Source organism: Mustela nivalis (assembly GCF_964662115.1).
Source record: "Mustela nivalis genome assembly, chromosome: 14".
Taxonomy (NCBI): Eukaryota; Metazoa; Chordata; class Mammalia; order Carnivora; family Mustelidae; genus Mustela; species Mustela nivalis.
The window spans coordinates 13,563,226-13,584,917 of record NC_139033.1 but is presented as its reverse complement, the minus strand read 5'-3'; the positions used below and the strand labels follow the sequence as shown (position 1 = coordinate 13,584,917).

At 43.2% G+C, this 21,692-nt stretch overlaps 1 protein-coding gene and 1 long non-coding RNA gene across 3 annotated transcripts in view; one reads left to right on the top strand and one right to left on the bottom strand.

Moving 5' to 3' along the window:
* Window positions 1–21,692, top strand: part of RILPL2 (Rab interacting lysosomal protein like 2) — a 43,290-nt gene that overhangs the window by 1,658 nt on the left and 19,940 nt on the right. For both annotated transcript variants that reach the window (XM_082698573.1, XM_082698572.1), the window contains 4 exons: window positions 10,130–10,214; window positions 15,390–15,477; window positions 17,401–17,549; window positions 17,710–17,779. The gene's annotated coding sequence lies outside the window, so the exon portion shown is untranslated. The remainder of the gene's footprint in view (window positions 1–10,129; window positions 10,215–15,389; window positions 15,478–17,400; window positions 17,550–17,709; window positions 17,780–21,692) is intronic.
* Window positions 18,623–19,746, bottom strand: LOC309847802. The gene is made up of 3 exons (XR_014302634.1): window positions 19,616–19,746; window positions 19,199–19,310; window positions 18,623–18,702 (listed from the first exon to the last, which is right to left on the bottom strand). It is a non-coding gene; the product is annotated as an uncharacterized lncRNA (long non-coding RNA).

The following is a 21,692-nucleotide window of genomic DNA, read 5'->3' as shown; positions in this document are numbered from 1 at the left end:
ATAAAAACTATGGCCCCTGGGCACCCGGGTGGCTAATGATCTGGTTTCTGCTCAGGTCATGATCTCAGGGTTGTGAGCTGGAACCCTGCCCCAGGCTCCTTGTTCAGTGGGGAGTTCAGTGGGGAGTCTGCTACTCTCTCCCGCTCCCTCTGCCCACCACCGCTGGAGCTCACTGGCTCTCTAAACAGATAAATAAAATCTTAAACAAAAACCCATGGCCCGGGGAGCTTCCTCAACCTGGGTTCAGATCACTAAATATTATTTAAAACGTCACTGGCCTTGTTGGGGCACCTTTGACGTCCCTAAACTGGTATATTTAAGAACACAGTTGGAAAGGGAAAGCTATCATACTTCACCAAATCAGTGGAAGCCTGTTTCAGTTGGTGGTTATAAGCCCTCAAAAGAAACGACTCAGGGATAGCAGCTGTAAAAGAAAAAAAACTCAAAAGTCAAAGATGAAAGCAATTAGAACAACGCAACACTGAATCAAAAATTATTCCACATCTTCCATTTCCAGTTCTCCGTCCCCCACGGCATGCTTTCTACTTTTTCTGTTATATGCTGGTCCTAAACAGAACTTAATCTTGCAAAAGACTTTCCTAACCCAAAAGAAAATTCAAAAGAGTTCACCTGACAACTAATTTGGACTATCAGGGCCCTTAATCCAGACCCTTCTGACCTTTACCAACTAGTATGCATGCTTGTTGGACCTATACAGGACCAAGAATGGATGAATAAAGCTGGGTAGGAAAACTCCTCACAAGACTTTGAACTTCCCCATAATGAGGCCCTAGAAAAAAACTTCTAATACAGCTGCAGATTAAGTCAAAATCATGTCCCATATGTGGGCACCTCAAATAAATTAGAAGGCAGTACAAAACGAAACAATAAAAGGAAGAACTTGCTTTACAGTTTTTTGATAGATTCGAAAAAGTGTTTGTCCAAAATTCTGGAACCCTTAGATTGGATAAAAGATCAAATTGTTTTTTTTGTTTGTTTGTTTGTTTGTTTTTTTAAGATTTTATTTATTTGAGAGAGATCACAAGTAGGTAGAGATGTAGGCAGAGAGAGAGGAGGAAACAGGCTTCCTGCCAAGCAGAGAGCCTGATGCGGGGTCTCGATCCCAGGACCCTGGGATCATGACCCGAGCCGAAGGCAGAGGCTTTAACCCACTGAGCCACCCAGGCGCCCCAAGATCAAATTGTTTTAATCCAAGTTTCTAGAGGACCTCCTTTACTTAGTCTCAACTCTGGTCAGACAACATGACCCTGACCAGCAGACCAAACTTCTCATGGTCTAGCATGATTGGCAAAGATGATCAGCTAATAACAAAATAAATTTTTAAATATTAAAACATTTTTTAACTTAAAAAAAATTGTTTTTTGTAGATTTTATTTATTTGACAGAGAGAGAGAGATCACAGGTAGGCAGAGAGGCAGGCAGAGAGAGAGGGGGAAGCAGGCTCTCTGCTCAGCAGATGCGGGGCTCAAGCCCAGGACCCCGAAACCACGACCTGAGCCGAAGGCAGCGGCTCCACCCACTGAGCCACCCAGGCACCCCAACTTAAAAAAATTTTTTTCAAAAGAATTAATGGCTAACCTTATGGCTCTACAAATGGCAAACTCCAAATCCATGTTAAAACGATAAAACATGTTTCTTTTGCAAAAACCTGGACATTTCAGGGATACCTGGCTGGCTTTTTCAGTAGGATGAGCCACTCTTGATCTCAGGGTCATGAGTTCAAGCCCCACATTGGGCATGGAGCCTACTTAAAAGAATCGTAAACAAAGCAAACAAAAACAAAAAAACCTGGAACTTTCAAAAAGGAATGCTTGAAATACAAAAGATGGCTCCAAAAGATAAAAAAAAAATCATGGGGCTCCTGGGTGCTGCAGTCAGTTAAGCATCTGACTCTTGAATTTGGCACAGGTTATGATCTTAGGGTCCTGAGATCAAGACCTGAGTCTGGCTCCATGCTGGACATGGAGCCAGCTTAGGATTCTTTTCTCCCTCTTCCTCTGCACATGCCCCCCGCCCCACAACCCCATTCACACGTGCATACATGTGTGCACTCTCTCTCTCAAAAAAAAAAAAAAAAAACCCCACAAATCTCAAAACCAATTCCTCTATCAGATTAGAGATGTTCCAAGGACAAAATGGGGATTTTTTTCCCCTTTCTCCCTAGCAAACCCCAATGGAGAAACTCCCATAACAATTCAGAATGAAGATGGTTTTATTTTTCTTTTTACAATATAATTTGATTAATTAATTTATTTCAGAGAGAGAGTGTGAGCCGGAGGAGGAGCAGTGGGGGAAGGACAGACAGACTGCGCCCAGTCCTACTACCCCAAGATCGCAACCCGAATGAAAATCATGAGTTGGATGCTGACCCACCCAGGCACCTCCAAGACATTCTTATAGACACTGGAGCAGCTCCTTCAATCCTGAACTCCCGGATCTATTTTCTAGTCCCCTGCCTCAAGAATACAAAAGCACTTAATCATGATCAGGGTCACTAATCAGCCACCAACTGTCCCATTATCTCAACCCCTAGAGTTCATTCTTGGCACTCAACAAGGCAAAACAAAATGGTACCCTCATCGCCAGCACTTTCTTTTATTTTTTTAAGTAGGCTCCATACCCAACCTGGGGTTCAAACTCAGGACCCTAAGATCAAGAGTCACTACTCTACCAACTGAGCCAACTGGGCACATCAACTTCCAGCACTTTTGTTAGGAAGAAATTTTTTGCAGGCTTACCAGGCCTATATTTCCTATGACTAAATAAAAATGAAGTGCTGTTACATTTGCCTTCTCACTCTTCAGAATTCCTAACTGATCTGTCCAGTACTTCCCCCTAGTCAGTCCACTGCCCCGACCCTCACCTCTCCCCGACTCCTCCCTGCCCCTCTCCCCCCACCAACCTCGTTCCTGAATGTGCTCCCCGACCAATTGTGGGCAACCTCTTCTACCAGTATAGGACACATAATCTTGACTCCCCCAGTAACTATTCAAATTGATCCATTAAAGGCCGTAAGGTATTAAGTAATACCCTTTAAGCCCTATGGCCATTAAAAGAATAACTCCTATTATATAAGACTTTATCAACAAAGGATTGATCATCCCCACTACTAATCCTTGTATTAACCCCATTTTTCCAGTTAAAAAGCCCCCAAATAGAGGAATTTTGTTCAAGACCTTAGGGCAATTACCAATACAGTCACACCCTGTACTCCTATTGTTCCTGACTCCCGCACCCTCCTCTAACATACCAGCTGAAACTACCACTTTTTCTGTCATTGCCTTGTGCAGTGCCTTCTTCAGCATCTCTAGCAGCCCCCAAACTTAGTATCTTTTTATTTTTGCATGGTATAATCAACAATAATACACTTGGATAGTCCTACCCGAGGAATATGCTGAAAGTCCTTCCTATTTGCTGACTGAAAAGATCTTGATTTCCCTGGCTTATCTATGCTTTACAATATAGAGATAATTTATTCGATAATTTATTACTATGTTCTCCCACCCTAAAGGCTGGTCCCACTGATGCTAACTAAATGTCTTCTCAAACAATTAGCCAACAAAGGACACAATGCTCTAAACATAAATTACACCTCTGCTGTGCTTCAGTCAAATTCCTAGGCCACCTTTTGCTGGATGGGCTAAAAATAGAACCAGACAAATTACTACCTTCACCCAGGTCCCTCAGCCCCAGACTAAAAGACAATTACAGGGTTTCTGGGTCTTGCAGTTGTTGCCTTTGGATTCCCAATTATTCATCACAGCTCAACCCTTACATCGCCTTCCACTGCAAGCCTGATCGATCCCATGCCCTCAAGAGGCCCAAGATGACTTTGTATCTTTTTTTTTTTTAAGTGTAGGTATTTATTTAAACAATCTCTACACCCAGGAAAGGGCTCAAACTCACCATTTGAGATCACACATTCACCGACTGAGCCAGGCAGGCAACCGACCTTTGTATCTTTAAAAATTAAAAAACAGCTCGTTTTTTCCACAATGCTAGGACATCCTAACTGCCAACTGCCCTTCCTTCTTGTTCATCTGGGAATCCTTCCCCCAAAGGCTTGGAGGCCTGCAACACCACATAGGATATTACAGTCTTCAGTTAGAGACGGTGGCCAAACATTCATCTCCCATACACCATGTCCTAGCAACCTGCCTCTATACTCATTACTGCCACCAAAAACTAATACTGGTTTCTCTCCTACAGATAGTAGTTCCACATCCAGTTAAAACACTTAGACTCCCACCACACCCAGCACCTATCTGCCAGCTGACTTACAAAATTTGAACCACAGTTTCCTTCCTCTCCAAACATTTCAGCCTCTCTCTGTCCTGTCAATCCTGCTACGTTATTTCCCTTACCCCTCAAAACTCAACTGAGTTTTACAATTTCATCCTTGTAACTGACTCATTCCTTACCCCTCAATTAGACTTTTGTGAAATTCCCTTCTCAAATACAGATTTTATTTGATTTACTGACTGATCGATCTTATAGTATTTTTATTTATTTTTTTTAAGATTTTATTTATTTATTTGACAGAGATCACCAGTAGAGAGACAGGCAGAGAGAGAGAGAGAGGAGGAAGCAGGCTCCCCGCTGAGCAGAGAGCCTGATGTGGGGCTCAATTCCAGGACCCTGGGATCACGACCTGAGCTGAAGGCAGAGGCTTAACCACTGAGCCACTCAGGTGCCCCTGATCTTTTTTTTTTTTTTTTTTAAGATTTTATTTATTTATTCGAGAGAGAATGAGTGAGAGAGAGCATGAGAGAGAAGGTCGGAGGGAGAAGCAGACTCCCCAAGGAGCTGGGAGCCCCATGCGGGACTCGATCCTGGAAGTCCGGGATCATGACCTGAGCCGAAGGCAGTCACTCAACCAACTGAGCCACCCAGGTGCCCAGATCCCCCTGATCTTATATAAAAGATGATCAGGTGCCGCCTGGATGACTCAGTCAGTTAAGTGTCTGCCTTTGGCTCAGGTTATGATCCAGGGTCCTGGGATCGAGCCCCATATCAGGCTCCCTGCTCAGCAGGGAGCCTGCTTCCTCCCTCTCTCTCTGCCCTTCCTCCTGCCTCATGCACTCTCTTTCTCTCTCAAATAAATAAAATCTTAAAAAATGATCAAGAAAAATACAATGCAGTATAGTCTAGTATCCACTGAAAAAATTATGGAAGCAGAATCTTTATCCAAGTTTCACGTGGCCCAACAAGCTGGATTACATGCTCTAAAAAGAGCCAATCGATAATAAAAACTCTCATTGTCTATACAGATAGCAGATATGCTTTTGGGGTCATCCCTGGTTTTGGTAAGCTCTAGAAGCAGGGTTCCTGACATCCTCTGGACTTAGGGGCACCAGGCTGGCTCAGTCAGTAGAGCATGGGACTTTTGATTTTGGGGTAATAGGTTTGAGCCCCATGTTGGGTGTAGAGATTACTTGAAAATAAAATCTTTTTTTAAAAAAACCTCCAAAACTTATTAAAACTGTTTGACACCATTCTCCTTCCCTCCAGCTTAGCTCTTATAAAAGTTCAAAGTCCATTTCAAACTTGATACCCCTAAAGCCAAGAGCAATCATTATGGTACCCAAGCCACCAAAGATGTGACGCTTCAAACTTCTGATTTACAAATGTTCATCTGTGTGACACATTGGGGCACAATTAAATGGCCCTATGGGCACAACAATGCTATTGGAAGCCGTCTCCAACTGTTGCCCAACTAATATTTCAAAATGTACAATTTGCTCCTTGCACAATCCTGGGAAACCATATCACGCTGCGTTACATCAAGTTCCTCTTCCCCACAGGTTTTTTTAACATCTGGCAAACTGATTTCATCCAACTTCCCCTGTGGTAACGATTTGTATGTTTTCTCACAAAATGGAGGCGTTTCTTTGCAGGCAAGCAACAGCAAAAGCAGTAGCCAAAACCTATTAGAAAAAAAAATCATTCCCAATTAGGGTACCTTGACCCTATATATGTATATCAAGCAGATATATATCTTCTTGAGGTTGTATTTTCTTCTTCTCCTGGGGTACACAATGTAGAATGAATCTTTAATAAGTTTGGCCTTTCATATATATTCTGTACAGGAGAATGTCTCCTTGTAACAAAGTAGAGGGCAAGTGACCTCTCTCTCTCTCTCTCTATATATATATATATGTGTGTGTGTGTGTGTGTATAAATAAATATATATATATATATATATGATATACTGGAAGACATATAAACTTAAATGTTCATTACAGACGTAAAGGAAAGGACTTCGGTATTGTTAACCCCCTTGTGTGCAGCAAAGCTACAAGGGGCTGGTTCATGCATGGATTCATGTTTCTCATTTAAAAAGGCTCCACATCCTGAAAATGACAGGAGAGTCACTCCCCTTTTAGAGGGGGACTGAAGCAGACAAGGTCCAAAGCCAGCAGTTGATACTCAAGATTCCAGACCAGACTCAGAACCTTCCTTTTACTTGAATTCTCATTTTTGTTCCTTGTGTCTCTTCTACCACCCAGTATTGTCCTGAAGTCATTCATGACCTCTGCGTACTCCCTCCGTAAGACTTCTTAACCGAAGACTTCCTTTACTTTCTTGTAGGCTTTTTTTTTTTTTTTTTTTTTTTTAAGATTTCATTCATCTGTTTGTCAGAGAAAGAGATCACAAGTAGGCAGAGAGGCAGGCAGAGAGAGAGAAGCAAGCTCCCTGCCGAGCTGAGAGCCCGACACGGGTCTGAATCCCAAGATCCTGAGATCACGACCTGAGCCAAAGGCAGAGGCTTAACCCACTGAGCCACCCAGGCACCCTGACCTTTAAGCTTTAATAAGACTTGACACCAGGGCACCTGACTGGCTCAATCAGTAGATGTGCACTCGATCTTGGGGTCATGAATTCGAGCCCCATGTTGGGTATAGAGATTATTTTAAAAAATAACATACTTTAAAAAATAATAAGACCTAACACCCTATAGTCTCTACCCTTTTTTTTAAAGGTTTTTTTAAATTTTATTTTTATTTCCATTTTACTTGAGAGAGAGAAAGAGAGAGAGCGCACAAGCAGGGGGAACAGTAGAGGGAGAGGGAGAAGCAGGCTCCTGCTGAGCAGGGAGCCCGACACTGGGCTTGATCCCAGGACCCTGAGATCATGACCTGAGCCAAAAGCAGACACTTAACGGACTGAGCCACCTAGGTTCCCTGAGTCTCTACCCTTTGTTCTCAATTCCTATGCACATTCAAGATGAAAAACCAGTTAAGAATATTCTACTACTATGTTCCATCAAAGAGGATTGAATGGAATACCAGCTCTGTTGTTAAGCTGTCCCAAGCCATAGCCCAGGAGACCCCCCCTTAAGAACTGCTGGGTGTGTCACAACAGACACTCCAACCAAATACAAAATGCTCCCTCTTCACTCCTCTCTGCACAATAACATTGTCTCGCAGATTAAGATCACGTGCGATGGGAAGGCCTGGGTGGCTCAGTTGGTTAAGCAGATGCCTTCGGCTCAAGTCATGGTCCCAGAGTCCTGGGATCGAGTCCCACATCGGGCCCCTTGCTTGGCAGGGAGCCTGCTTCTCCCTCTGCCTCTGCTGCCATTCTGTCTGCCTGTGCTCCCTCTCTCTCCCCCCACCTCTCTCTGACAAATAAATAAATAAAATCTTTAAAAAAAAAAAAAAAACGATCACGTGTGATGACTCTCATCCAATACCCTTGCCCCTCCACCCCTGAAGTACCCTAACCCCATTTTCTTTAACCTCCTTTCCCTGTTTTGACATTCTTCATGCCCATAATTTGATTTCTTGTGTAAGATATGTCCACCTGGGACCTAGTGTGGTCTCTACAGATGTAAGTCTCAACCTTTTGCTATCATCCATCAAGCTGCAGCTGTATCTCATCCACCTCTCCTAATGCTGCTACTGCCCTCTGCCCCGACATCCCAGAGCCGAAGATGAACCATGAAACTTATTATCAATGCTTGGGTTCACTAATCTCCAGGGGAATGATTCATCAAAAGCTCTGTCATTGGAATTCTTGGAAGAGCTTTTGCTCTAATCAAACCAATGCTAGGTTTTAGCCTTCCTGTGACCTCGATAAACCTTACATTGCAAGACCCCTATCTTCCTTCTGTGCCAACTCTTCTTCCCAATCATCAGTAGCACCACTCTGGACGATAAAACAGGAGCAAATCAATCTTGCTGTGCTCCCACGGCAGCCCCCTTAATTATCTTCCCATATTGGCAAACCCCTATGGAAAAACAACTAGCCAAACCCTACCCTTCAAATGCATTAACAATGCCTGGGTCACTAGACAATGCATGCTAGGATTCGTAAAAACCCATCTGTCTATCTGCTTGCCCACACACCCCACAGTCCCTCATAGAACCAAAAGGGCTTTAGGTGTGATGATTGCTAGAATTGGTCTGGCCATAGGCATGTTGGCCCCCTGGGAAGAATTTGCTTATCATGAAACTACCCTGTGTAATCTAACAAATATCCTAGAAGAATTATCCCACTATACTGCTTCAGCCCTTACAAAACTTAACAATTAGAACTGCCCTCCCCTGCTTCAGTAGTCCTAGACTATGAAACAGCACTGCCAGTTGGCAGAACAAGGGGGTGTCTGCTGTTGCTGATAGCTCTCATTGTACCTCGAGAAATACTTCCTCCCAAGTTGAACTAGATAATTTTTTTTTATACAAGCCTCCTAGCTTCACAATATCAACAACCCCATTTCAACAGCCAGTGAAATGTGAAATTACAGTAAAAGTTATCTACCATTGTCCAATCTCTTTAGTTAGTTGTTTGGCAAAATAGAAAACATCCTTCAATTTGGACTACAGAGGGTGACTGGCTGGCTCAGTCAAGCAGGATCTCAGGGTCAGAGGTTCGAGCCCCATGTTGGGCGTAGAGATAACTTAAAAATAAACTCTTAAGGGGTGCCTGAGGCTGTCAGTTCAGTGTCTGACTCTTGATTTCAATTCAGGTCATGACCTCAGGATCCTGGGATCAAGCCCCAAGTCAGGCTCTATGCTAAGAGCCTTGATGTGCTTGAGATTTTCTCTTGCCTTCTCCCTCTGTCCCTCCCCACCCCATCTGAATTAAATAAATTTTTTAAAAAAATCAAGTCTTAAGGGGCGCCTGGGTGATTCAATCGTTAAGCATCTGCCTTCGGCTCGGGTCCTGAACTCAGGGTCCTGGGATAGAGGCCCGCATCGGGGTGTCTGCTTGGCAGGAAGCCTGCTTCTCTCTCTCTCTCTGCTTGTGTTCCCTCTCTCGCTGTGTTTCTCTCTGTGTCAAATAAATAAATAAAATCTTTTAAAAAAAAAAAGTCTTAAAAAAATCTGGACTACAGTTCTGTATAGAACTATTAATTTTGGTATTAAGCTTCTGATGCTATATAAAATACTCTTTCTAGGGGTGCCTGGGTGGCTCAGTTGGTTAAGCATCAGACTCTTGATCTCAGCTCAGGTCTTGATCTCAGGGTCATGAGTTCAAGCCCTGCATTGGGCTCCATGCTGGGTGTGTAGACTACTTAAAAAACAAACAAACAAACAAAAAAAAAAAACTTGGCTTGTTTCCAGAAGTTGTTTCTCTTTCTCTTCTTCCATTTGCAAGCTAATTACAGTGACCCAGGCTTCTGTATGTACTGCTCCAATCCTATGCTGTGTGATTCTTGAGGCATAATGAAAGTCCCCTGCCATTAGAGTCACAGTTCAGAAGCCCAGATTGTATGGGAAGGAGGAGAGAACCATGTGATCAATAAATATTTGTAAAACAGATAGATGTATGTATTCTGATTACGTTGTTTCCTTTTTTTTTTTTTTTAAGATTTTATTTATTTGACAGATCGCAAATAGGCAGAGAGGCAGGTGGGGGGTGGGGAAGCAGGCTCCCTGCTGAGCAGAGAGCCTGATGTGGGGCTCTATCCCAGGACCCTGGGATCATGACCTGATCTGAAGGCAGAGGCTTTAACCCACTGAGCCACCCAGGGGCCCCATGTTTCCTTTTATTGACAGATGTTTCTATTCCGGTAGATTACAACTTGATTGTGTTACAACTTGAAATTTGTTGATACAGTTGTGCTTAAATTTGATGCTGGGTGTCTAGTGGTTTTCTTCAGCCACTCATTTTAAGATCAATCCTTACAAGTGGATGATTCCTGCAAATGATGTCATTTTCACTCTAATCTTAGCCTTAGAAGGGAAGTTTCATTCTAATTACTAAGGATGTCTTACTGTTACCTAGTCTTCATTGAGTCTTTATCATGTAGGTAAATGTAGCTTTCTTCATAGTACGTTTTCTTAAAATATATTAATAAAAATGTATTATTGAGTAAAAATGAATAATACTTATGTTAAAAATGCATAAGTGTGGTTTAAAAAAGTGTGTGTGTGTGGTCTATGTGTAGATGGAATACAATACTATTGAGCCTTAAAAGGAAGGAAATTCTTTTTTTTTAATTTTTTAATTTTTTTAAAAGATTTTATTTATTTATTTGACAGAGATAGATCAAATGTCAGAGAGGCAGGCAGAGAGCGGGGTGGGGGGGAGCGGGAAGCAGGCTCCCTGCTGAGCAGAGAGCCCGATGCGGGGCTCCCTCCCAGGACCCTGAGATCATGACCTGAGCCAAAGGCAGAGGCTTAACCCACTGAAGCACCCAGGTGCCCAAAAGGAAGGAAATTCTGGTCTTTGCAATAACATGGATTAACCTGGAAGACATTATGCTAAGTGAAATAAGCTGGCACAAAAGGAATCATACAAATATTGTATTATTCCATTTGTATGAAGGACCTAGAGTAGTTAAATCCACAGAGAGAGAGAGAGAGAGAGAGAGAGTAGAATGTTGGTGGGTTTAACTTTAGTGTTTAATGGGTATAGGGAGAACGAGCATGTTCTGGAGATGGATGGTGGTGGTTACCCAACATTTTGAATGGACGTAATGTCACTGCACTGCACACTTAAGAATAGTTAAAATGGTAAATTTGTATGTGTCTTTCACAAGAACAGGAAAAATTTTGTTAAATATATATGCGCACCCCAGTAGCAGTGAGCACAAATTATCATCCCGATCTTGGTTTCTAGTATTCTCCAATAAAAGTAGCTGGTGCTCCTTGGAGAAAAGGCAAGTCTAACGCTGGGGCGAGAAACATACAAGATGAGCTTGGAGCAGTGTGTAGTGCCAGGAAGGAACTGCTCAAAACAAAACACTCACCAATGATGATGATGTCACGGGAGCCCCCTGAAGGCTCCCAATGACCAAAGCAGATAAAATAGTGTTAGATTATAAACCAAAATTGGGGCGTCCGCGTGGCTCAATTGGTTGTGTATCTGCCTTTGGCTCAGGTCATGGTCTCAGGATCCTGGGATCCAGCCCCAAGTTGGGCTCCCTCATTAGTGGGGAGTCTCCCTCTCCCTCTGCCCCTCCTCACAGCTCCTACATTGTCTCTGTCTCCCTCGCTCTCTCAAATAAATTGTCTTTGAATTAAGAGTTTCTGAGATACATATGTATATGTCTGTCTTGATCTTCTACAACATCCTACAAGTGCTTGAATCTCTCGGATATAATCATGAACAAAAAAGCTGGACAACAAAAAAGCTGGACTCAAAGAAATACAGACTAAACATTTTCCCTTATAGGAAATTCTAGGATAAGCAGAACTAACTTGTGATGATGATAATGATCAAAATAGAGGTTGCTTGTGGAGGAGGGTGTTACTGATGGGGATAGGGCATAAGGCGGCCTCCTGGGGTGTGGGAATGTTTTATATCTTATCTTGATGGTGATTATAGAGTTACACGTTTACGAAAAATTCATCAAGATGTACACCTAATGGTGCAGCTGCTCTGCAAAACAGTATGGAGTTTCCTCAAAATGTTAAAAATAGAGCTACCCTACAACCCAGTAATTGCACACACTACTAGGTATTTATTCAAAGAATATAAACATAGTGATTTGAAGGGGCACATGCACCCCAATGCTTATAGCAGCAAAGTCCACAATAGTCAAACTATGGAAAAAACCCAGAAGTCTATTAACAGATGAATTGATAAAGATGTGTGTTTGTGTGTGTCTGTGTGTGCACACACATATATACATGTATATATACTATATTTTATATGTATACATATGTATTTTATATTTTATATATAGTATACATATGCTATATATAAAAAGATGTGATATTGGGGCGCCTGGGCAGCTCAGTGGGTTAAAGCCTCTGCCTTCGGTGCAGGTCATGGTCCCAGGGTCCTGGGATTGAGCCCCGCGTCAGGCTCTCTGCTCCACAGGGAGCCTGCTTCCTCCAATCTCTCTCTCTGCCTGCCTCTCTGCCTGCTTGTGATCTCTGTCTGTCAAATAAATAAATAAAATCTTAAAAAAAAAAAGATGTGATATGTATGTAACATATCTATAATGGAATATTACTCAGCCATCAAAAAGAATGAAACCTTGCCACTTGCAATGACCTGAAAGGAACTAGACGGTATTATGCTCAATGAAGTAAGTCAGTCAGAGAAGATGAATGACTCATGATTTCACCCATATGTGGAATCTAAGAAAGAAAACACATGAACATAGAGGAAGGGAAGGAAAAATCAAGTAAGACGAAGACAGAGAGGGAGGCAGACCATAAGAGACTCTTAAGTCTAGGAAACAGACTGAGGGTTTCTGGAGGGGAGCGAGGGGAGGGGAAGGGGTAACTGGGTGCTGGGCATTAAGGAGGGCACGTGATGTGATGCAACCAGTGGGTGTTGTATGCAACTAGTGAATCACTGAATTCTACCTCCAAAACCAATAATACAATTTAAATTGAATTTTAAAAAATTTTAAGATGTGCATCTAATATTTGTGCACCTGAACATACAAGGTGTAATGTATGTATGCCTCAGTCAAGTGTAATATGTGAGCGAGAGGTACAGCTACTGTCAGTTTGGTAGCCTCTAACCACTTGCCACTGGCTATATAAAGTTTAACTTAATTAAGTTAAAACAATTTTTTTTTGGAGAGAGAGTGAGCATGGGGGAGGAGAGAGAAGGGCAGAGGGAGAGAGAGAATCTTGAGCAGGCTCCATGCTCAGCGAGAAGCCTGACCCAGGGCTCAACGTGGGGCTCAATCTCAGGACCCTGAGGTCAGAATCCTGAGGTCGCGACCTGAGCCAAAATCAAGAGTCAGATGCTTAACCAACTGAGCCACCCAGGTGCTCCTGACTTAATTAATTAAAGTTTAAAAACTCAGCTTCCCAGTTGGAGGAGTCGCATTTCAAGTGCTCAACAGGGGTGGTAGCTAGTGGCTTACATATTCGATGGTGTAGACACAGAACATTTCCATCACTGTAGAAAGTTTTGTCAGACTACACTGGTGCAGAACAGTGTTGTCCCATAGAAAGAATGTCAGCCGCATATGTCATCTTAAATTTTATAATAACCACATTAAAAACGTGAAAAGAAATCAATGAAGCTAATTTTATTTTTAAGATTTTATGTATTTATTCGACAGAGAGAGACACAGCAAGAGAGGGAACGCAACAGGGGAAGTGGGAGAGGGAGAAGCAGGTTTCCTGCTGAGCAGAGAGCCCAATGCGGGGTTCGATCCTAGGACCCTGGGATCATGACCTGAGGGGAAGGCAAAGACTTTAACCCACTGAGCCACCCAGGCGCCCCTCACTCCAAGTAACATTTAAACATTTTTCACAATGAGCTTATATTCGTGTGTTTCTAGTGTTAGTTGGGTCCTCCGGTGAACAGAGGGTCAGACCAAGTTAGGAGCACAAAGAGGATGAGTGGGGATACACTGTGAGAAGGAAGGAGCAGCGCCCCACAGAGAAAGCCTTCCGATCAGGATGCAGGTTTGTTGTCTGGGAGAGGATAGGAGAGCAGGAAGCCCGAGCCTCAGACAGCAGCAGAGACTTGACCACCAGGTGGGTTGTCCCAGAACAGATTGCCCCTGAGAGTTGTCTCATGTTGGGCTCAAATGCCATGGTCCTAGTCTCCCTGCTGTGCTCAGTTATCAGCAGAGAACCCCTGGGAATTGTGTACCGGTGTCAGTGAGCTCAGAATTCAGAAGTCCTACACCTGAGAGCTGGCAGCAAACAGCAGCCCTCCCCCTGACCAGCAAGTTCTTTCCTTTTTTTTTTTTTTTTTTAAATTGTTAATTGTGGTCAAACATGGGGCGCCTGGGTGGCTCAGTGGGTTAAAGCCTCTGCCTTCAGAGGTCATGATCCCGGGGTCCTGGGATCGAGCCCCCACATCAGGCTCTCTGCTCAGCCTGCTTCCTCCTCTCTCTCTACCTGCCTCTCTGCCTACTTGTGATCTCTCTCTGTCAAATAAATAAATAAAATCTTAAAAAAAAATAAAAACCATATGGTCAAACAAACAAAACATAAAATTTACCAGTGAAATCGAATTACCTTCCAGTTTCTACGTGTCCAGTTCTGTGGTGTTAAAGTATATTCATACTGCTGTGCAACCAACGACTAGAACTTTCTTATCTTGCAAAACTGAATATCTGTCTCCATTAAGTAAAACTCCTCAGTCCCCCTGCCCCTGGTAACCACGGTTTTGCTTTCTGTCTCTATGAGTTCGAGTACGCTGGCCATCTCACGTGAGTGGCCTCGTAGAGCATCTGTGTTTTGCGGTTGGCTTCTTTCACTCAGCATCATGTTCTCAGGTTCGTGCGTGTTGTAGCAATTGTCAGAAAGTCATTCCAGGGGCACCTGGGTGGCTCAGTGGGTTAAAGCCTCTGCCTTCGGCTCAGGTCATGATCCCAGAGTCCTGGGATCGAGCCCCACATCGGGCTCTCTGCTCGGCAGAGAGCCTGCTTTCTCCTCTCTCTCTGCCTGCCTCTCTGCCTACTTGTGATCTCTGTCTGTCAAATAAATAAATAAATAAAATCTTAAAAAAAAAAAAAAAAGAAAGAAAGTCATTCCACTGTATGCGTAAACCACATTTTGCTTCTCCATTCACCTGCTGAGGGGACATTTGGGTTGCTTCCCCCTTTCCGCTAGAGGTCCGCTAGTGATGCTGCTATGAACATGAGTGTACGAATATCTCTTCCAGATCCTGCTTTCAATTCTTTTGGATAAATACCGGAAAATGGAACTGCTGGATGGTATGGTTATTCTATTTTTAGTTTTCTGAGGAACCGCCATACTGTTTTCCACATCGGCTGCACCATTCTACATTCCCATCAGTAAAGGATAAAGGCTCCAATTCTCTGCATCCTCTCCAACACTTGTCATTTTCTGGGTTTTGTTGTTGTTGTTGTTGTTTTAATAATAGCCATCCTAATGGCTGTGTGGGGTGTTACCTCCTTGGGGTTTGATTTGATTTTCTCTAATTAGTGATGTTGAGTATCTTTTCATATGCTTCTTGGCTTCTCGAAGGGTCATCTCCCTGATGGTCAGGTCTAGAGATAGCCAGCCCTTGAATAACATGGGGTTAAACTCTGTGGATCCACCTGGATTTATTTTGGTAAGTACAGGACAGTCCTATAAATGTATGTCTTTATGATCCTCTGAATCACATTTTATTTTCTCTAGCTTACTTTATTTTAAGAATACAGTATATAATACATATAACATACAAAATATGTGTTAGTTAATTGTTAATATTATTGGTAAGGCTTTTGGTCAACAGTAGGCTGTTAGTAGTTAAGTTTGGGGGGAGTCAAAAGTTATACGTGCGGGCACCTGGGTGGCTCAGTGAGTTAAGCCGCTGCCTTTGGCTCAGGTCATGATCCCAGGATCCTGGGATGGAGTCCTGCATTGGGCTCTCTGCTCAGTGGGGAACCTGCTTCTCCCCGCTTTCTCTCTCCCTGTCTGCCTCTCTGCCTACTTGTGATCTCTGTCTGTCAAATAAATAAATAAAATCTTTAAAAAAAAAAGTTATACGTGCATTTCTGACTGTGCAGGGGAGCGACGCCCCTAACCCCTGTGTTGTTCAAGGGTTAATTATAATTAAAAATTAATAACCAGAACACTTTACAAACCAAGCAGGAGGACAGCAGGGACCCCCTACTTGAAATTTCTCTGGAAGTTGCACAGTTCTAGAATCTTAAAGCAAACCTGCCAGGCACTGGGCTAGGCTCATTTCGTTGTCTCAACAACTCTTTGAGGAGTGTATTTTCACATGCCAGGGTACAGGAGCTGGCCTAGAATGTGGGGTGGACGAAGGTATTCCCATCTGCCAAAATTTCCTTTAATGCTTCTTCATCCACTCACGACTGTGAATAACATCTCACCTAAGTTTAAAAGCAAAACAAAACAAAAAAAGGGGGGGCACCTGGGTGGTTCAGTCATTAAGCATCTGCCTTCGGTTCGGGTTATGATCCCAGGGTCCTGGGATGGAGCCCCACATTGGGCTTCCTGCCTAGTGGGAAGCCTGCTCCCCCCTCTCCCTGCTGTTTCTCTCTCTGTCAAATAATAAAATCTTAAAAAAAAAAAAAAAACCTAACTAAAAACAAAACAAAACAAAAGTATGCTCTCATGCAAACAGATTCAAAACTAGTGCCCTGGGTACCACCCTTCCTGCAACCAGATTGTTTTCTAAAGGCCTTCAACTCCTAGAGATGAAGTCACTGACCCAGGATTTCAAGCATGTAAGCCAAACCGGAAAATCTCCAAAATCCTTGCTGTTTCAGTACAAGATTTAAGGGTAAAAAGACCTGAAAATAACGTGGAGAACATGAAGAAAGCCATACGGAGTGTACCACTCAGGAAATAAATGGCGCCACAGGTATTCCGGCGGGGCATAAGACCTACTCTGCTTCCTCTCACCAAAACCGTGATGAGGGTGCAGAAGGCAAGCTGAAGACAAAAAACAAGCTGACACCCCACGACCTCCCCCACCCCCTCCCTCCCTGGTGGGCCGGGTGTGACATTTCTCAGGTAGTCCTGACTGCCCTAAAGCTAAGAGAAGGAAAAACAAGTGGTTGACGAACAGAGATCACAGTCCTGCAAGACACTGACAAGTCTTGTCAGTTTACAAAATGTCTTTGTGGTTTACAAGAAAAAAAAAAAAACATTCTTATCCAAAACCTAACTTCCAGGGGCGCCTGGGTGGCTCAGGTCATGATCCCGGGGTCCTGGGATCGAGCCCCGAGTCGGGCTCTCTCCTTGGCGGGGAGCCTGCTTCCTCCTCTCTCTCTGCCTGCCTCTCTGCGTACTTGTGATCTCTGTCTTTCAAATAAATAAATAAAATATATATATATAAAACGAAAAAAAATGTAAAAATCTAACTTCCAGAAGGAAACTCCCACCCATCTTAATGTTAGGCTTTACTGGAGGGAAAAACAAACTTAACCTGACAATGAAGAAGGCCTCCAATATCTTGTAGGTCGTCCTCTTGTAGCAAAGATTCTTTCTTTTTTAAGATTTTTATTTATTTATTCAACAGACAGAGATCACAAGTAGGCAGAGGCAGGCAGAGAGAGAGGGGGAAGCAATGTTCCCACTGTGCAGAGAGCCCGATGCGGGGCTCGATCCCAAGACCCCGAGACCATGACCTGAGCCAAAGGCAGAGGCTTAACCCACTAAGCCACCCAGGTGCCCTGCAAACAAAAATTCTTCTGAAAACATCCCTTTTCCTTACCTCCCCCAACTCCAGAGTATATAACCAGTTGCTTCTCACAATCCGGGGCAGCAGCTTTTTCTGTCCACAAGTCCTGTACCCCTGCATTAATAAAATCACCTTTTTGCACCAAAGACGTCTCAAGAATTCTTTCTTGGCCTTCAGCTCTCACCTACATGCCAAAACGACATCAACAGGACCACAGGTATATGCTAATAGAACTTATCTTTATTTTTTTCTTTTTAAAGTTTTATTAACTTAAGTGACCTTTCTATCCAAAGTGAGGTTCAAACTCATGACCTTGAGATCAAAAGGTGCACGCTTTTGTGACTGAGCCAGCCAGGGGCTGCTATCGGAACTTTTCCTGTTGGTGGACATTAGCTCGCAAACATTTATAGCTGCTTTTATTTTATTTATTTTATTTTTTTAAGATTTTATTTATTTATCAGAGAGAGAATGGCAGGCAGAGGCAGAGGGAGAAGCAGGCTCCCTGCCGAGCAAGGAGCCCGATGTGGGACTCGATCCCAGGACGCTGGGATCATGACCTGAGCCGAAGGCAGCTGCTTAACCCACTGAGCCACCCAGGCGCCCCTATAGCTGCTTTTTTATTAAGTGTGGCCCAGCACGACTTTTGTTTTCCACATCACTTTTTCCTCTTTTTAACCATAAGGCAGAACCTTGTGACCTTTTGCAGTCACTTTGGTTTCTACTCAAAGGCAGCTGTGGGGCGGGTAGTGCAGCTGCGACGTCGTCTTAAGTCTCAGAGCAAGAGTATTTTAAAATTCTTCTTAAAACTTTGTATAATGGTACATCTTGGGACTTTAAAAAGTTTTGTTGTGAACATATTCTACATTGATAATCCAGCTTTCCATATCTTGTTCCCCAATAATTATATGAACTTGGAAAATTGCTTATAATTCATATTTCGGTGATAATAATAGCTTATAATAATGGTAATGATGGCCAACATAGGGACAGCTGGGTGGCTCAGTCAGTTGAGTGTCCGACTCTTGATTTTGGCTCAGGTCATGGTCTCCGGATGTGAGATGGAGCCCGCTTTGGGCTCTGTGCTCCACACGGAGTCTGCTGCAGATTCTCTTTTTCCCTCTCCCTCTGCTCCTCCTCCCGCTTGCAATACATAAATAAATAAAATATTTTAAAATAATAATAATAATAAGCACTTCCCAACAATCTCACAAACCAGATTGTATCATTACCCCATATTACAGCTGGCGTAATGTGTCAGAGTAAAGGCACAATTTACCTGCCTAACTTCACACAGTTTACAAGGGGCAGAGTCAATCACAATTTGAACACTTGTGGTCTGGTCTCAACCCACCCCTTTGAACACTGTGCTTTCCCTTACTGTTTTTCAAACTTGAGCACGCATTAGAATTACCTGGAGGGCAGGGTGCCTGGGTGGCTCATTCGGTTAATTGGGTTAATTGTATGCCTTCAGCTCAGGCAGGTGATCCCAGGGTCTTGGGATGGAGAGTGCTCCCTGCTCAGTGAGGAGTCTTCTTCTCCCTCTCCTTCTGTGCCTCACCCGCTCATGCTCTCCCTGTCTTTCTCTCTCTCAAATAAATAAATAAATAGTTAAAAAAAAAAAAAAAAAAAGAATTACCTAGAGGGCTGTGGAAACGCAGATTGCTAGAGCTCATTCCCAAAGTCTCTGATTCAGTGGGTCAAGAATTTGCATTGCCAGAAAGTCCTCAGGTGATCCCAGTGCTGGTGGTCTGCAGAGAGCATGTTAAGAACCTGAGCTAAATTTGTAACTCATAATTGTTTTCATAATTTCTCAATGGAGAGAGAAGGGCCGTAATTAGCTACCAACAGATTGTTGAATTCTACGAGGGATCTAAAAGTTAAGATTATTAACACTTCATTATAATAGCCAAAAATAGACAACATCCACAACAGGTACTTTTCATGCATTATGTCATCTAACCTTCACACCATTCTTGGGAAATACTTTTCCTTTTCCTAGCATACACCGAGGAAATAGGGATTTGGAGAGATTGGGGAACTTGCTCAAACTTACAAGTAGCAACGGTGAGGTTCAACTCAGAGGTTCAACTCAAAGACTGCCTGATTGAACAGCCCAGTTGGCTCCAACACTCCAGACTTCACATGTAGTAGATGCTCTTCTGTGGATTTGCCTGTTCTGGACCTCTAGAGAAAGTATCATACAATCGAAGGTCTTTTGTGACCAGCTTGACTTAGCATTACTTCCCAGTAACGAGTTATGATGTCTGTGAAACGTTATCTATGAGAGAAGCTCATTAGAGACTGCGCCAAAGGTTTTTTTAGGCAGCTTGTCATGCAGACACCTTCTGCCTAGTGCCTAGCAAAATTCCATATTCCCAGGAGGAAAGCCGGTAAGCTATGTTGTTTGCATAAAGTTTAGACACACCGAGCTACTCCTATCAGTTGGGGTGGTGGAACCCTCCCCAAACACAAATTCCCAGATCCTAGCCAAGGGCCAAGCTCGGAAGCTGGGTTTTGAAATGATAATATTCCTGGGCCTGCTCTATTAACGGTTTCACGCAGATCTTGATAGAGATTGTGCTGATCTGTAGATCAGCTGGAAACGTAAGATGGAGAATAGTGACATCTTGGGCACTTGGGTGGCTCAGTTGGTTAGGGGACTGCCTTCGGCTTGGGTCATGATCCTGGAGTCCTGGGATCGAGGCCCACATCGGGCTCCCTGCTGAGCAGGGAGTCTGCTTCTCCTGCTGACCTCTCTCCTCTCATGTTCTCTCTCTCTCTCTCTCTCAAATAAATAAATAAAAATCTTAAAAAAAAAAAGAATATTGCCATCTTAACTATACTATTACAATTTTTGAACACGTGGTGTCTTGCCATTTATTTACATCTTAATTCCAATGAGATTTTGTAGTTTTCAGTGGGCAAGTCTTGTTCTTCTTTTGTTCCGTTTATTTCTAAGTATTTATACTTTTCGATGTCCTTTTAAGTGGAACGATTTTCTTAATTTCATTTTCAGATTATTTCTTGCAAATGTCTAGAATGCAGTTAGCTTTTTTAAGATTTTATCAATTTGAGAGAGAGAAAGGATGAACGAGAGGAAGGTTAGAGGGAGAAGCAGACTCCCCATTGAGCAGGGACCCTGATGCAGGGCTAGATCCTAGGACCCCGATCCCAGGACCGCAAGATCACAACCTGAGCCAAAGGCAGCCACTTAACCAATTGAACCACCCAGGCAGGCCACAATTGGTTTTTGTATATTGATCTTGTATACTGCAGCCTTGACCTGTTTAATAGTTGCGTGTGTGTGTAATCTTTTTTTTTTTTTAAGATTTTATTTATTTATCAGAGAGAGCGAGCACAGGCAGACAGAATGGCAGGCAGAGACAGAGGGAGAAGCAGGCTCCCTGCCGAGCAAGGATCCCGATGTGGGACTCGATCCCAGGACGCCGGGATCATGACCTGAGCCGAAGGCAGCCGCTTAACCAACTGAGCCACCCAGGCATCCCTACTTTGCCTATTTCTTAATCAAGTTATTTAGGTTTTTTTTTTTTTTATCACTGCATTGTAGGAGATACATATGTAACTCTCCTAATGTATATATGTATATTCATTCAGGTTATTAACCCCTTATTGCATATGACTTGCAAATATATTCACTCATTCTGTAGGGTGCCTTTTCACTCTGCTAATTGTGTTTTTGGATGCACAAGTTTTTAAAAGTTTTTTTTTTTTAATTTTATTTATTTATTTATTTGACACAGAGAGAGAGAGAGAGATCACAAGTAAGCAGAGCAGCAGGCAGAGAGAGAGAGAAAAGGTAAAGCAGGCTCTCCACCGAGCAGAGAGCCTGGTCCCAGGACCCTGAGATCATGACCCAAGCGGAAGGCAGAGGCTTAATCCACTGAGCCACGTAGGTGCTCCCTTTTTTCTTTTTTTTTTTTTTTAAGATTTTACTTATTTGACAGAGACACAGCAGGAGAGGGAGCACAGGCAAGGGGAGAGAGAGAGGGAGCACCAGGCCTCCTGTGGGCCAGGGAGCCTGATGCTGGTCTTGATCCCAGGAACCTGGGACCAGGACCCTAGCTGAAGGCAGACCCTTAACTGACTGAGCCACCCAGGTGTCCCTCCTT